We start from the raw sequence: 18,064 nt of genomic DNA on the forward strand, positions 1-18,064 counted from the left end.
TGACACACCTGACCTAGCCGCCTCGGTCTCCCCACTTGTTTGGGGCATTCAAATGGTTCTGAGCACTATGGGACTTAACATCTGAGGTCATCAGTCCCCTGGAACTTAGAACTACTTAAATCTAACTAACCTAAGGACATTACACACATCCATGCCCGAGGCAGGATTCGAACCTGCGACCGTAGCGGTCGCGCGGTTCCAGACTGAAGCACGTAGAACTGCTCGGCCACTTCGGCCGGCTATTTGGGGCATTAAAGGATGCCATTCGTGGAAGGAATTTTGAGGACGAGGTGATTCACCCAGTGAAGCGCTTTTCCGCTACCAGGACAAGGGATATGATACCGACAGGGCATATGCCCTTGTTTCGCGCTGGGAGAATACCATAGAACGGCATGGAAATTACATGAAAAAACAGGGTGTGTGGATAAAAAACGATTCTTGAACGACTTACGAGCAAAACCGAGAACGACAGAGTATTGGAAGAGTGACTGAAGTATCCAGTGTGGGAAGCAAGATTAAGCGGAATAGCTGACACCAGGAAGATATCAGAAGCAGAGTGAGGTTTTTTCGGTAGAAGTGCTGTGCTTGTCTCATGTATTTGTATTAAACAGAATAAGAACCTCAATATGTACGTATGAGGCATAACATTTAATGGATGTGAAACGAGAGTAGCCGAAAAACCAGAAGGTAATTATGATTAAGAGTTTTGAAAAAGCTAGAAGAAGCTTCACAAAAAAACTTACAAACTCTTATGTACGACAAGTTAATCGTAAAATCTACTTTTTTAAAAAAATTTCGACACTGACCTATCCTTGGTCGTAGCAACAACGCACTGTAACCTCATAATTAGCTGCTGCTCCGCTTCTTAATTCTTCTTAATTCTTCAGTGTGTTTAACAGTAATCGCAGTCATACTATGTATTCGAGATTCCGATTACAGCATTAATTGCGAAACGTCATTCACTGACATGTCTCTGAGTTACATTAAGGTAAGGAGTTATAGAACTGCTGCTCACCGTACTGACGTCTCAGAACAGGAAGAAGTTTATCGGAAACTTGGTGAAACGAGATGCTTCCGATATGAGCATGTTGGCAATGGAATAGGTGATGTGACAGAATCGGATTTTGAGGACATCATGGTGACGAGGTTACCTAATGTGCCTTAAAGCTCTATACCAAGTCCTACGAACCTCTAGTTGGCATTTCTATACCACCATCAAAGGTGTAAGAACTAGAACCATACCGATTTAGCACCTCGTAGGGAATTTGTGACTTGAGTTTTACCTAAATGCCAATCCTTCTTCCTTTCACAGGTAGCCGGCCGAAGTGGCCGTGCGGTTAAAGGCGCTGCAGTCTGGAACCGCAAGACCGCTACGGTCGCAGGTTCGAATCCTGCCTCGGGCATGGATGTTTGTGATGTCCTTAGGTTAGTTAGGTTTAACTAGTTCTAAGTTCTAGGGGACTAATGACCTCAGCAGTTGAGTCCCATAGTGCTCAGAGCCATTTGAACCATTTTTTTCCTTTCACAGGTACATGTTATTCAGCCATGTGTCTTACTTTATTCATTTATTTATAACAGTCATAGACTGAGAACTTAGTTTTACAAAACTGTCAATGTAGGTAACATTATGTTAAATAATTTCTTCATTACGTTTTTCTCGAATGTTAGTAATGACATATATGAGACATATGACGGAACTAGATAGTGATGAGGCAAACATGTGTATTATTTACATTGTGATAAAAGTAATCACTTGGTGTTAAAAACGTGAAAGACAGCTGGGATTTAGCGAAAACGGAAACAGTGCAACCTTTAATGTCCTCTTGAAGGCAGATCGGTTCTGGATGAGACACAGGTCACTTCTTCAGGGTGAAATAGAGAGAGAGAGAGAGAGAGAGAGAGAGACAGAGAGAGAGAGAGAGAGGTTCAAAGACAGTGCTATACATTAATATAGTCAGGATGCAGGACATATCGGAACGTCTACAGCAGTTATGGAAGGATAATAGATATCTGATATGCGAAACTGGTATTGAGGAGACCATTGACTAAGAAAACGATAAAGAAATCAGAAAGTGCGGATTTCAGTCCGCCTAACAGTTTCCAGCTACCCTAACTGAGCCCAAGAAGGACTGACGTAAACGTACGACACAATGTTACAGACCTGTCATATGTAGGTATTCACTGCTAGTTCGAGTCATCTACAGCTTTCACTAATTGTGCTGTGTAAAACTACAACATATTAGCGAGAATTTGGGAGCACAAAAGTCTAGTTCTTCCAATACTTTTTAATTGCATGTAAGCAAGGGAGACATTTTCTGCATACTGTGACACTTTGTTCGTGTTAGTTTAAATGTTCATTCTTGATTATGACGATATCTTTTACTGTTGTTGATAGGTAAATAAGTCTTATCAGGAAGGATAAACTGTTTCATGGTAGTGTTCGCTGATCACCTTTTGATGTGAAATAAGAATCCTACTTGGCTTCGAAGAGTTTAGTTAGATGCATGAAAGTTATGTCCAGGAACTATCAGAACCGACACTCGATCGTTATTAAATCTCTTTAGCAAAAGTTTTCCATGAACTAATTCAACTGCAGCGCTTAGTAGCCACATCTTAGGACTATAACGTCAATGTGACATAGTATCGGCTATCATTTGCAGCATGATAGAGCCCCTGGACCCATCCCAGTGTAGAATCCCTGAACATTTTGATGTTGATAAGACAACTCATCTCAGGTGATTTCTGGGACCATTCAACAGGCCGAGTATGATCTATTGCACTACCCGATTTTATTTTGGGGTGTCTAAATTGTATTGTCAACATTATAAGGATCAATTCAGATCAAACTCCTCACTTCAGCAAAAGTTTCTTTAATAAAATACAATTTGTATAAGTCCTTCTTATCCGTGGACAGAACTTTTTTGTCTTCAGTCTTTTGCCTTCTGGCTGGTTTGGTATGGCCCGTCACGACTTCCTCTGCCGCATCAACGTATTAGCCTCTGAACAGCAAAATGAACCAGACGTCCTCAGTTAGTTCTAGGAGAACTGTCTGTCGGATATGTATAGTATTATGTAACGTAGAGTTCCTTAAATTTTGTTCGTGAAGTTACAATACACGCACCTGCAGATGATCTGTGGCTCTTTTATTGTCGTTTTGTCCATTGAACGGTCATTGTTCTCTAAAAAAAAATCTGCGTGCTAATATCAGCTGAATGTAAACGATATGGTAGATGAGTTTTAGTTGAATGGTGAACACCTTTTTAGAAGTTTAAGCGATTTAATATGCAAAACTCTTGAAAGTGTACTAGAGCAATCTCAACCGCGCAAAGCTAACCACAATAATCTTTCTCTCTCCGCAACCTGCTCAGTCACCTTTGTTACTTAAATGTATTCCTATAATAGCAGTAGTGTAAATGCTCTGCTCTTTGGGGACACTCTACACTGTGTAACGTTAACAGGCATACAGTAGTAATCAAATGAAACAAACAAAAGTTAATACTCTCTCAACGTGGTATGCAGACAAGGTTCACAAATGTTCCGTTTAGGTGGGGTACGAAAATTCATCGCTTTTGTCGCAAAAAAGGACAGTGCCAGCCAGTATTCACAATTGTATCTGCACTGTACTCTGCACGCTACTCTATTCAGGGAAGTGTGGCTCTATCTCTATTTGCTGATTTAATTACTTGTTGACGGTGTTCTGTACCTTATTTAAAAATAATCCCTGTCCATTACGGATGCCCGATAATTGAATTATATACACTATCTCTCATACTATCCAAGCTCTCTTCTAAATTAATTTCTGAATGTTGCTGCAAGTTCGTTCCTTTACCAACACGAGAGAGAAAATCTGGTAGGAGAAAAGCAGAGATGCCTACAGTGATTAAAGTCTCCCACTTGCTCTGCTATGAGTTAGACCTAAAATCAGCTTCTGATCGACATAGTCTGCATGCATTTAAAAAAATCACAGTGAATAAATTCTGTTCGTCACCTGTAAATGTATCCGTGCTCTTCATCAAAACCAAACTTCACTTCCAGTTAGGATACGCTGTAACATTGCCTCTAACTTTGCAGCCGGCAAATCTAAAAATAAATTATTACAGTATTCTGCACGTCAAACAGCATCTTCTGCTTGTGATTAAAATAAACTTGTTGGTTGTGAAACAAGAGGTACACAACAAATACCGCGAGAGGCCCTCACCTCACAGGCACAAACACTCGTCTGGCGCCTCGCAGCTTCGTCCTGCAGCAGCCTACAGAATGGACTCACAGATCCAGACCTCTTGCTGCTTCTACGTCACTCCCTTCAGCCGAGGCCCACGAGAAAGACAGGTCGCGGCGCGTACGTCACAGTACGTGATACTGCAGGTTACGAGTGCCAACAGTTGTCTCTGTCGGGGAGTGAGTAACTTTTTCAGACGAGTTTAACAATTCTTGATTGCACGTTTAAATACACGCAAGCTCTCGACAGCACACGACAAAATTAACAACTTTGCTCGGTATATTTTCTATTAAATATTGATTTCCCGAGAGCACTGTACGTAGCCGAGCGTTTCTGAAGTGTGCCGGACAAGCCTACTCGTGTGAAGTCACAAGTTCGTTGCAGGGTCCGTATAGCACGTTGCCCCCGCTTCAGCGCTGAAGCCCACGTGGTGCGTACTTACAGCACGTGACACTGCAGGTCTTAAGAGCCCAGAAACCGTCTCCGGTGGGGTGCAAGTAACTACTTGAGGCTAGGTTAATAATTCTTCATTGCACGTTTAAATGCGAGCAAGCTCTCGATGGCACACAACAAAGTTCAGACCTTTAGTGGGTACCTTTCCAATTACATACTGATATACCGTGGGGTCCTGCACTGAGCCCAGTGTTCGCGAAGCGTGGCGGACAAGCCGACTAGTGTGACAAGTTCCTTGTGGGGCCTGTAATTGTCGTAGGCCTCGCTTCAGCATATTGTATACGTACGTCAGTACTGTGGACAGATGCCAGGGAGAGTTCTGCGAACCGTGAACTGCAATGCCTCCGCTTCATTCTGACCGACAGACACCGAAACCCTATGTGCTTCGTGTGGTGTCACCGCCAGACACCACACTTACTAGGTGGTAGCTTAAATCGGCCGCGGTCCATTAGTACATGTCGGACCCGCGTGTCGCCACTGTCAGGATCGCAGACCGAGCGCCACCACAAGGCAGGTCTCGAGAGACTTACGAGCACTCGCCCCAGTTGTACGACGACTTTGCTAGCGACTACACAGACGAAGCCTTTCTCTCATTTGCCGAGAGACCGTTAGAATAGCCTTCAGCTAAGTACATGGCTACGACCTAGCAAGGCGCCATTTGTAACATTGCATGTATCTAAAGAGTCTCACTTGTATCGCCACAATCTCCAGATGGCTCATCAAGAACGATGTATACAATGAGGGATTAAAAGTTAAGTATTCAAGGAGCTACGTACTTTTCTTTATAACATTCATTACGTATCCTGTTTCAGACCTCACTCCATCCTTCGTGAGTTAGCGCGTGCATCTTGGCCGCCTCTTTCAATTAGTGTACGTAGTGTTGGCAAGTCTGCCGACACTACACTTCGGACACGCAGACAGCTACAATGCAGCAGTTAGGCACTTCAGTTCAGTATGTGCAGGTAGTGCAGTACAGTAGGCTAAAGACTACTTTCTGATATAGCGGTCGCTGTTTACAGGTAACTAGGGTCGTTCTTAGAGTGTCTGCATAATTACATTCACATGCGGGAAATTTGTATAGATAGGAAAATCTTTTAAGTTTCTACTAGGTTTACGACATCACGTGTCTTGCATCAAACTGTGCAAACCTTAAGTTCTATTTTGTAACATAAATTTAATAAATGTGGTTTGTTACGTCTGACTATTCTGTCACGTTTATGTTATAATGCCGCCCTGTCACACTAGTGTTTAATAACCATAGTGTGCAATGTCTACCTTAAAGAACTATAGCAGAGCAAAGGTTCCCCCACTGGATATTTGGGCTGAATGGGAAGAATGAATAGGGGCATTCTGTTACTATATTCGCAATAGACATTTTATTCACCTCAAACAAAAATAAAAAATAAAAAGGTAGGTGCGTGTGTCTCCAAGGAGTGATGGCCGTCGGCACATTTTCAGATACTCATCAGCTGCTGCGCAAGTATTAGTCTTAGTCGTAGAAAAGGGGAATTTTGTTAAAATTCAAGTAAGGGCGCGACTGGACGATGAAGTCTGGGGCCGCTGGCAGTGTGTGGTAATAATTGGCAGCCAGTAGGCCAGACAGGGTAAACAAGGCGCGGAGCTGTAGCGGCATGTTGCACGTATGATGTGTTTGGTGTGGCAGGGAACTGCAGCGTTGCTTGAAGTTATTGTGATGTATGAGGCGGGGGCACTAGCCCAGAGCCAGAAGAGCGATGTGTAAATGGCTGACGTATGGGCAAATATCTCTGCCATAGTTTCTGTCTCTCTCTCTCTGACACTACAACAGAAGCGTGGGGAAAAGCAGTGTAAATAGTCAGGCACTTTTAGCTTGAGGGGTGTGGCTCTGAGCACTATGGGACTTAACATCTATGGTTATCAGTCCCCTAGAACTTAGAACTACTTAAACCTAACTAACCTAAGGACATCACACACATCCATGCCCGAGGCAGGATTCGAACCTGCGACCGTAGCGGTCGCGCAGCTCCAGAATGTAGCGCCTAGAACCACACGGCCACCCAGGCCGTCTTCTATGTAATCCTGTACTCTATTTCTATGTACTTACTCTGGCTGTATTCTGCCTCGGGGACACAACACCGGGGCGGGACGGAATGGCAGCCGCGTACTTGGAGATTGCATTGTCTGCCTGAAGGAGGGCAGTGACAGTGGTCTGCAGTGGGTCCAGGACGGGCCACGTTTGCTTCCCACCTGGCGTACCGGAGTCCGGGCGAGCCGTACGCTGCAGGAGGCGCAGCAGCACTGCAGTGGCGCCTGAGGCGGCGGAGGGTGTTGCCATCCGGCAAGCACCACTAGTGGCAAGTTGCAGCACAGTATCCGGGAAGGCGCGGGTTCAAGTCCGGTCCTGTCCTGGGAGCAGCGGCGACCCGAGGGCCACTGGTGACCACTACAACCACTTTCGTCCAATGGTTGGACAGAGCAGGCCAAACGGGGCGGAGGGCGGCGAGGACCAGGGACTGTAGCAGTCTCCAGAATCGAAAACAGCTACGCGACGTGAGACGCGACGCCTCGGCGAGGGCCGATCGCGCAGAGTGCATCCGCATTCCAACTGAGCGGCCTTGACGACGCAGGAGCGGTGTCGGCATACCAGGAGTTGCTGAGCCGGCTGGACTCCCGGGACAACGCTCTGCGGGCAGCACGACAACACTACGCTGCACCCATCGTAGTACTGTATATTTTGTGAATAAAGCAACAATTCCGAGTACCGCAACACTGCCCCTTGACGCTGTTGAACTCGCTCGGCCTCCTGACGAAATACGGCGTGGTGGCTCCCGGCTTCAGCTAGGCCATATGGAGTCCTGGGTTCGACCACCGACACTCCACAACACAGCTTCATCATTGGATACACCGCATTTTCTGTCGGTGATCGTCAGCAACACGAAAAAAGAAGAGAACACGATTCTTTAGTAATTACAGAAGAAGTATACTTCTTAAAAGCATAGATCATACATTTGGTAGGTTGCTGTGGAGAATGTGTCTCATAAATGAGTTTATGACACTATAGAAAGCATGCGGAAAGCAAGACTTTTGATGCTCCTCCCTATATGTGCAAATTCAATTTTGCTGTCGTGATCATTACGAATGATGTATACTGGAGGAAGCAGAATGTGTTGTAGACGGTGGGCTGCGGATGTTTGTGACTAAAGCTCTCCGTGATGCACAATTGATGCACATATTCTCTGTTGTAACGTCTCCTGCTGCAGTTAGTTGAACATTTTGTGACATTCAACCTCTGACTATTTTCGCAGGTCTTCTTTGAAACTCCTCTCTCTCTTCACTCGACCTAACTTGCTATGGGTCTCAGACACATTAATAACCCATATTGTTAAGCAACTATTCCGGAACCCAATATCCAACTCCTTCAGCTGGTTGCCTATCGGCCTCCAGGAGCAACAGCATTATATTTTCAGTATTTCATGCAATCATTTACCGAAAATAAAAATTTAAAATGCTATCTTAATCTACTCATAGGGAGATACGATATTATGTTCAAAGTTTAAGAGGAAAGACAAGAACTTGTAACGGAACATATTAAAGGCTTTACTTTAATGAAGTATGCGATCCCTTCCAAATTCAACCAGTTTAACGAGTAGTTATGATTATAGAAAAGTTATTGTGTATGTTAACAATGATTGCACAACATGTCTCCATAAACAGTCAACCCATTAAATTATACTGAATAACTGACCCACACAAAAGTTTATATCACTTGATCACTGATACAGCAAATCTCATCATGAAAAACACTAAGTTTATCTTAAATAATTAATATGAAGTACGAAAAATAGTGGCCAACTTAAGTATTTTGGATCTCCTTAAATAAAAATCACCCAGTGAAACCTATTTGTTCACTAGGAGCGTTTTCACTCAGTATTCACGAAATCAATCCTATTTTAGACGAAAACCAATGTAATTCTTAATAATTCATGTTACTTACTTATTTATGCAAATTAGAGAAGTCAGTTGACAAACTTCTAAAAAACGGCCTTTTTGTAACAAAGAATTATTCTGTCAAGTCAACAAATCTGTCTGTCATTTTAATAACATGTTAAATTATGTCACTCGATGCAAATTAATAACTTTTCTGCACAAATTATGATAACAGATGTACATGTGACTTATAAACTATATCTCTTTTTAGTAGTTCTTTGACAATGTTATAAATACAAGCAGCAAGAAGGGTCGAAAAAAACAGTCGGAGGCAGTCAGAGGCAGTCAGAATGTCACTTTGGTGAAGTGTGTTTCTGTGTTATTGTTTGGCAAAACAAGGCAAAGAACATGTAAAGGAAGTACTACTTTGTGTTGTGTTATGGTCTTTGGTGGACAGTGGAATTAATATGGCCACTAAAGTAATAAATATTTGATGTTTACATACGTGTTGGTTTCGCTCGTTCTTTATCATCAAAAGCACATGAAAAACACGGGACCTCATGTTTTTTAACCCTAGACAACCAGATTTAGAGCCAGCATCAGCATCGAGACACAGCAGCGATCCAGCAAGCAGCAGCGATTACTACAATACAATACATTGTAATGGCGCCAACCTAACATCAAGTGCTAACAAGCTCCGTAAATTGGAGTGAAATAGTGCGTTTACAGCAATTAGCGATATCAACGACGACCAGGTGGACCATTACAAAAGTGGGGGCTCGTCCGGGATCTTTAAGTGCATCGATGATAATAGTGCAGCGATAAATTTCGTAAGTGCTTAGCATTCCAAAAAATTTTTATTTGTGCATTGTGGCAACAGTGAAAATATGTCAAAAATAAATAAATAAAGTGTGTTTGTGCGACTACGAAAAAGTATCATCACACCGCTCGGAAGATTAACGCCTGGATTATGTCAATGGATTTCATCAATCAAGACTTCAGCTTCAATAAAACCGAATATAAGTGAAGAAAGCCAACAAGAACACCGACCACGACATCATAGCATAGACATAAAGCAAGGTATTTTGTTGTTGTTGTCATTTAAAATAATTAATTGTTAACATGTCTCTACCTGAGAGGGGTGAGATCGTAGGAAATGTAAAAATTGAACCAGGGGATGGTGAACAATTAAGCTTAACAGAGTGGCTAGCAGGGTTTGCAACTCAAATAAGCTCACAACTTAAACAATCAAGTGAAGAAAACACAGATAGACTGAAGAAGTTAAGTTTGGATTTTAAACAATCAAGAGAAGAAAACACAGATAGACTGAATAAGTTAAGTTTGGATTTTAAACAATCAAGTGAAGAAAACACAGATAGACTGGATAAGCTAAGTTTGGATTTTAAACAATCAAATGAACAAGTAAGTTTGAAACTTAAAGAAAACACAGACAGACTGGATAAGTTAAGTTTGGATTTTGATCTATTAAGTACTCATCTCAATGAGAAGTGTGAGGAAATTAAAACTACCCTCAGTAAGGACACTAGCGAACAGTTGATACACTTCAGAAAAGAATTTCAAGTTAAAGTTGAAAATTTAAATGAAAACATACAAGCGAACACAGACAGCATTGCTGTCATCTACAACAGAGTAGATACTGAAGTTGAAAGATTAGATCAGAGAATAGATAAAACATCAGAAAACCTTAAACAGGAATACAACCTGTACACCACTAATGTAGATACAAAAGTAGAAAATATACACACTAAATATACACAATTGGAATATGCATTGATGTCAAAACAAATGTTTTACAATCAAAATACAATGTATGGACACATCCAAGTGAAATGCTTTCCTGGTGAAAATCTGCACCCTATTGACTTTATTCACCAATGTAAAGATATGTTTGTTGTAGGAATGTCAGATAACATAAAAATTAAGTTAGTAAAACGGTTTCTAGAAGGGGAGGCCCTATCCTGGGCAAATGAGAATAATGATTCTTGGAATACTTTTGAAGAGTTTGAAGCTAAATTTATTTGCAAATTTTGGTCACAATCCATACAAGCCAGATTAAAGTCAGAATTTCTAAATGGACCAGTGTATAGAGGGAAAGTAGGGGGAATGCAAAAATTTTGCAGAGATCAATTGAAAAAACTTGCTCATTTAAATAACTCTTTTGATATTATGACACAAATTGATGTTTTAAAAAGAAGGTTACCAGAGAGACTGCAGTGGGAATTGGTCCATGGACCAGACGATTCAATGGAAGAGTTCCTGAAATTTGTAGATAGATTAGATAGGGCCTTGGAAAGAGAAAGTAACCAAAGTTTTGGCTCTGGCAACAACCAGTATGGGGGGTGGAACAGGAATGTAAATAGAGATTATTATTATGGGAGGAGAGACTTTGAAAATTCTGGAAATAATGCTCCAAATAGGGGAGATAGAAGATATGAAAATGATTTCAGAAACAATACGCAGGAGGGAGGAGGCAGGAGAGATAACAGGAATGATAGAAATAGGTATTGGGTAAGAGAACAAGATAGAAGGGGGTTTGTTGAAACTAGTGAACAAAACGACAGCTACAAACGGACAGACCGAGGAAACCAGCCGGGAAACGGTGGACAGTCCCACTAGATGTCCGTAGTTTTGGGGCTAGACAATATTATGACAGGACAACACATAACCGAAACTGGAAAAGGAGAGGATACAATGTAAAGAGTAATTACCATGAAAATACTGAAGTTGTTAGAATGAATAAATTAGAATTTAATAAAAGGTTTTGGGATACTATGAGTAAAAGTGATACAGTTAATAAAAACTGTGTTCAAGCACAGGTAGTTAGTGAAAGTGCAGAAGTTGAAGGTATTGCAGAGTTCCATAGTTGGGCTGAAAAAGATACTGGTGTGAATAACAAGTCAGACACACCACAAGTAGAATCTATTTTGGGGGGTTTATTTGATAAGAAGGGGGATGACGAAGTGTTTAATGGAGCCAAAGACTCAGTTGCTGAGATTCAGATACATAGGGGGGAAACTGAAGATGGGGTTGTTGTTGTTGAGGAGGAGGAGGAAGAAGTAATAGAGGGACATTTAAATAATGATCCTAAATCAAGTGATGTTATTGATGAGAGTGTGGAGGAAGAAATAAAAGTATTTGTAGAATTGAAAAGTGATTATGTGGTAAAGAAAAGTGATGTGACAAACATGGGTAATAATGAGGTTAATTTAAGTGAAATGCAGACTAGGGAATGTGTATCTGAGGACAAGCTGTTGCCTATTGGGAACTTTGAAACACTAATCTATGAGAATGGCAATAATAATAATATTAAAGAAAATATAAAGGGATTGAATGTAAATGTGTGTTTGCAAGAAAAAGGGGAAAAGTTTTTAGAAGTTTTGTGGAACAACTATGGGAACTGTATAAAGAAAGATGCCTTTTGGAAAGAATTAGCAAAGGTAAGTGCAACCTTGTATCCTATATGGTGGATAAGAATCTGTAGTGGACTTTATAAAAAATGGGGTGAAAACAATAATTTGTTGAGTGGCAACACAGTGTTAAGAGGAACAGATAAAAACAAAGGTTTATATTTAAATGTCAATGCTATGCAGACAGAGAGGGATGTGGCTAAATGTAGGAAAGAGACATTAGACTTAGGAACTAAAGAAATTGAAAATGATCTATTGTTTGAAAATACTAAAATAGACAAAGATGTTGAGCTAGGTTGTCCATATGTTAAAGTAAACAATGATATTGGTCCATTTGAAATAAAAGAAAGCCCACAACCTAATGCATATAGACTTTATCTTTCCCAGATCAAGAAGGTTATTTGGATTAAGAAACATCACTGAATTGAAACCATATAAACATGATCAAGCACATTTCCCTGTTTGAATACAGTTACTTACCCAGTTTCCATAAAGCATGTTATCAGCAAAGTTTTTACTGGGTGTGTCAAATAGCAACTACCACTCATGCTACAGACCCCGGAAAAGTTCCAGATCTCTGAGAGAATGTTTTTATAGTTTTATTGTCACTATTGAATATTAAATTTTGACACATCTTCTTTACTTGCAATGGGCAAGAAGGTGACAAACATTTATTACTTTCTTTTTGTATTGTTGAATATGGGACATACATGCACCAAATATAAAAGACAATGAAAAAAATTGTTGTGCAAGACCCATCATTTTGTTACTATTCTTTTCTTAGGCATAAGATTGGTGTACAATTTTCTACAGCTAATCAGATGTTCACCAAGTTTGATGTTTATGTTATGTTGTGACCAAATTGAAGTGGCAATTTTGGTATTAATATGTTCTTGTACTATCTTGACTATGTGTCTCAATGGGAGACAAGTTTTTTTTAAATATTTTTTTTTAAATGCATACTAAATTCATACATGTGACTTCTCTAGTGTTTGTGTTTATATATCATGTCCATACTTATAATTATGTTCTTTGTTTTCATTTCCTTTGTGTGGCTCTAAACGAGCAGACAGTTGCAATATTTTCCTATGGACATCTGACCTGTCCATCTATGTAATATATTTATGTTCCTTCTATTATCTTGATTATTCTGTGACTCAATGAGAGCTGACTTTGAAAAAATTTACATATTTTTTATATCTTAAAATCACATGTGAGATATTTGTGTCTGTTTTTGATCATTTTCCATGTGGCTCACTGGGAGCAAAGATTAACATTTTTTTTACTTTCATATATTACTAAATATTTTTATTATGCTGTCATACTGAGAGCCATAACGCAAAGTACATTTGAAACAACACAACTAAAATATTTGCAGGAAAAAGTCATTTTGAAACAGTGTAACGGTTGTTGTATACATACACATTATGCATAGTAATTGACACATTTGTCCTAGTCGGCTAATATCATTAACATTCTGTAAATGATATTACCCGAGGGGGGCATTGTAACGGAACATATTAAAGGCTTTACTTTAATGAAGTATGCGATCCCTTCCAAATTCAACCAGTTTAACGAGTAGTTATGATTATAGAAAAGTTATTGTGTATGTTAACAATGATTGCACAACATGTCTCCATAAACAGTCAACCCATTAAATTATACTGAATAACTGACCCACACAAAAGTTTATATCACTTGATCACTGATACAGCAAATGTCATCATGAAAAACACTAAGTTTATCTTAAATAATTAATATGAAGTACGAAAAATAGTGGCCAACTTAAGTATTTTGGATCTCCTTAAATAAAAATCACCCAGTGAAACCTATTTGTTCACTAGGAGCGTTTTCACTCAGTATTCACGTAATCAATCCTATTTTAGACGAAAACCAATGTAATTCTTAATAATTCATGTTACTTACTTATTTATGCAAATTAGAGAAGTCAGTTGACAAACTTCTAAAAAACGGCCTTTTTGTAACAAAGAATTATTCTGTCAAGTCAACAAATCTGTCTGTCATTTTAATAACATGTTAAATTATGTCACTCGATGCAAATTAATAACTTTTCTGCACAAATTATGATAACAGATGTACATGTGACTTATAAACTATATCTCTTTTTAGTAGTTCTTTGACAATGTTATAAATACAAGCAGCAAGAAGGGTCGAAAAAAACAGTCGGAGGCAGTCGGAGGCAGTCGGAATGTCACTTTGGTGAAGTGTGTTTCTGTGTTATTGTTTGGCAAAACAAGGCAAAGAACATGTAAAGGAAGTACTACTTTGTGTTGTGTTATGGTCTTTGGTGGACAGTGGAATTAATATGGCCACTAAAGTAATAAATATTTGATGTTTACATACGTGTTGGTTTCGCTCGTTCTTTATCATCAAAAGCACATGAAAAACACGGGACCTCATGTTTTTTAACCCTAGACAACCAGATTTAGAGCCAGCATCAGCATCGAGACACAGCAGCGATCCAGCAAGCAGCAGCGATTACTACAATACAATACATTGTAATGGCGCCAACCTAACATCAAGTGCTGACAAGCTCCGTAAATTGGAGTGAAATAGTGCGTTTACAGCAATTAGCGATATCAACGACGACCAGGTGGACCATTACAAACTGCAGTTCAAAGATGTGTGTTTGTCATTAGGCAGCGGAACCGACCGAGCACAAATACTGTATTTATTCAGTATTTGAGGAACTAAGCACTCAGCGACTTCAAACAAGCGTTACACATACTTTCAAACTTTTACGAAACTTTTCTCTCTGACAACTCCCACATAATGATGAAAGGAAAAATAAATATATCACTTACCACATTTCTGCTGCTCATATACTAGAACTTTAGTATGAGACATGATTTTTTAATTTAGTACTCTTTTACCATCAACTCTATTCGCGACACAATTTGCAGACAATAACCACGAATATCGGTGAATGTCCCTGCAACGTTATAACATTTCACAACACATAATTCATGTGATATGACGTCATAGACATTTAGATGCTTGAAAAACTTGCTAATACTTAAAGATTCAGTATCAGGGTTGACATTTTAATTTATTACATCTTTACTACCAACTCAGTTCGCAATACACTTTGCAGACAGTTATTACCTAATTCACCTCCACATACACACCTGCGTCAGAGGACATTCTCATGGGGCTAACGGACGTTACCCGCCAGGTCATTTATATACATGTCCATTCTGGAAAGTGCTGAGACTGAATTTGTTTTTGACGTATGTGCTACGTCAGTGCCGTAGCTACTGCGGAATACTGAACTAAACAACAGATGTTTATGTGTCCAGTCACACTTGAGCAGGTGGCCTTAAAGTGTAGTAAGGGGTTTGGTTTCCAAAATCGATTGGCCATTCGATTGTTTTTTCTTTCCATTATTTTTCTCAATCGAATGAAACAACGGGTTGAAACTAGTCTCAGTTGCTACTTCAGCTGTCCGAATCTTTTTCACTCACTCTCCGGGTTAGAGTGGTTCCGCTTAATGTGAGACAACCGACTTTCAGGAGTTTCTGAGGGTCACGTCAGTTACATGCAGGTTTTCTCGGTCTCTGGGTTTGAATGATTTCACATACGTACTGTTCCAGCCTACAGCACTTTATATCAACCATCACTAGGGTTAATAACTTTCTTAAAGACGAATAACGTATCATATTTCAGAGAGAAGTAAAAAAAAAAATAGATGTATGAAAATAAAGTGCTTTCAAATTTATTTATTTATTTAGCTCAATCGAAATTTTTACACTTGTGGCATTAAATATGGATTTTTGGCTGATTTTAATAGAAGAATAACTGGTGCTACATAGTAAATTTATGTTTAAATAAATGAACAATAACTTTTGTTTGCATGTATTGAAGGTTTGTCTCGGTCTTTTCATTTGTTTACAACAATCACCAACAATTCTTTCGGTGAATGCTGCGGTGGCGTTATCAGAAAGCATATTAAGTTAAAATATTTTTCTTTTTTGTGACTTTATCACTTGATTGTCAATCGCACACTGTCAATCTCCGGAAGTATTTTCTTCGCGAGAAATATTTATCTTACACCGTTATATTTGACTTTGTTTAGTTACCTGAGGAATTCAGAAAATAAATTACACGTTATTATCGAAGACCAAGTAAGTTTTATCGAATGATGCACTACACATCAATGTGGCAGAGTTATGGCACATTTTCAGCATAATTCCTATCCATGTCTTTGTTAATAACAGTCGAAATTTTTTGTAGGCCGTTCAGTTTCTCATCACATCTATCCGCTCCTTTGTCAAGCAGTCATCCGAGAACGGCCTGGTCGTTGAAAAATCTCCTTTCCATCCTCGGTTGTCTGGTGATTGTCGCCTGTGGTCGACGTCGATGCTCTTCCTTCCCAAAACCCACACAGTATCACCAAAGCCTGTGCTCCATTGGTGAAATTGTCGGCAGTATTTCACTATGGATGGCCGCGATCGTATTTGGTCCATTTATCACCAGAATTTCACGGTATATCTATGTGAAACATAAACTCTTGCGCACAAGGATCGTATTGTCTCGCGTACTTCTACTTTGCAGCACGTTTCAGTGGTGTCGACTGAAGAGTGAAGTCCCATCTTGAAGTTCGTACCTAACGATGAAACCACAACCTAAAGACAGTCCCCAGTAGACGCAGCCGCGAATGACAGACGTCGACGAAGACACACCCTCCAGAGGTTAGCTGCGCCACCGCCGCTGGAAGGCTACTTACGCCAGAAAGCAGTGCCTTTCGGTCTCACTCTGACAGCAGTATCATCGTTGTTCGGATAGAGCAGCGAGATAGTGTTGTGGGCGTTCAAAAATAAAATGAAATGGTGGTGTGGTGGCCCTCAACTACGAACCCTCAGACTCAAAGGTGAAATATTAAAACTTTTGGCTGGTTTCACTGTCTAGGGACTGGGATACGTAGTTGCTGCACTACAAGCCAAATACTGCTGAGTCTACAATATACAATATTAATATTGCCATGAATCGAATGGTCGAAGATTCCTATCACCTGGCAATTGCGAATTTTGAGTGATATATAGAAATTTATAAATGAAAGATTGCAACTAAGTAAATCATGCAGGTACTGTTTTAAAGACTTTAAGTGATTGGTACGATAGCTGAAGTACCTTTAAGAATGTCCTTTATTACTGTAAAACACTTATTCGTGTCAACGGTCCAGCAATTAAATAAAATATAAGTAGAATAACAGGGAAACAATAGATTTTTACTTCACGTAATTCGTTATGGGCAACAACATAGCTCACGAGGTATTCACTTCTAAACACATACTACGTCTTCACTACAGAAGTCACGGAAACCTCACAAGCCGGCACTACGAAATATTTCGATCTCCACTCACCATGCGCAAACTGCTCCACTCTCCAAGACTTTCCCGCGACTGTGCATCCGTCGCGCCCTACCATCCAGGACTCTCTGTCCATCACCTCCATGTCATGTTCTGTACTCTCGCACCACACTGTCCAGAACTCTCTCATCCTCTCTCGAAACGATCCTCCTCCCCCACTTCCATACAGTCTGTCCACGTGTCGTTTTTGGAACGATAGCTGTGATTGGTTAGAGCGCTCCCACCCTGTCTCCAAGCCAACGCACACTCACAAACGTTATGAAACACATTTGAAATACTGGATCTACATTTAAATGACTTGAAATTAAATAAATGTTCCTACTGCTGGACCATAAACACTCCCTAACACACATTATCCAATACATAATCAAATTAAATAAACATATATCAAACGAATAGAACGGAAGTAAGCAAGTAGCCAAATGTCTCTGTGCTTTGTAAAACACGGTAAATAATTGACCAATTTCTTCATGAATAGTATATATCGCATATAAACAAATACATAGATGAATAAATATATTCGTAAGCATGCTGCCGCCGTTTTTTCGTGTCACTGTGGCGTACTTATAGCCTGACGCGTTTAATTGTAATCAGCCACTAGGACCTCCAATAATTCATGTAATATTCAAGTTACATGCCTGTAATTCATACCGATTTAGGTTTACACTG

The sequence above is a fragment of the Schistocerca nitens genome, chromosome 2 (genome assembly GCF_023898315.1).
Source record: "Schistocerca nitens isolate TAMUIC-IGC-003100 chromosome 2, iqSchNite1.1, whole genome shotgun sequence".
Taxonomy (NCBI): domain Eukaryota; kingdom Metazoa; phylum Arthropoda; class Insecta; order Orthoptera; family Acrididae; genus Schistocerca; species Schistocerca nitens.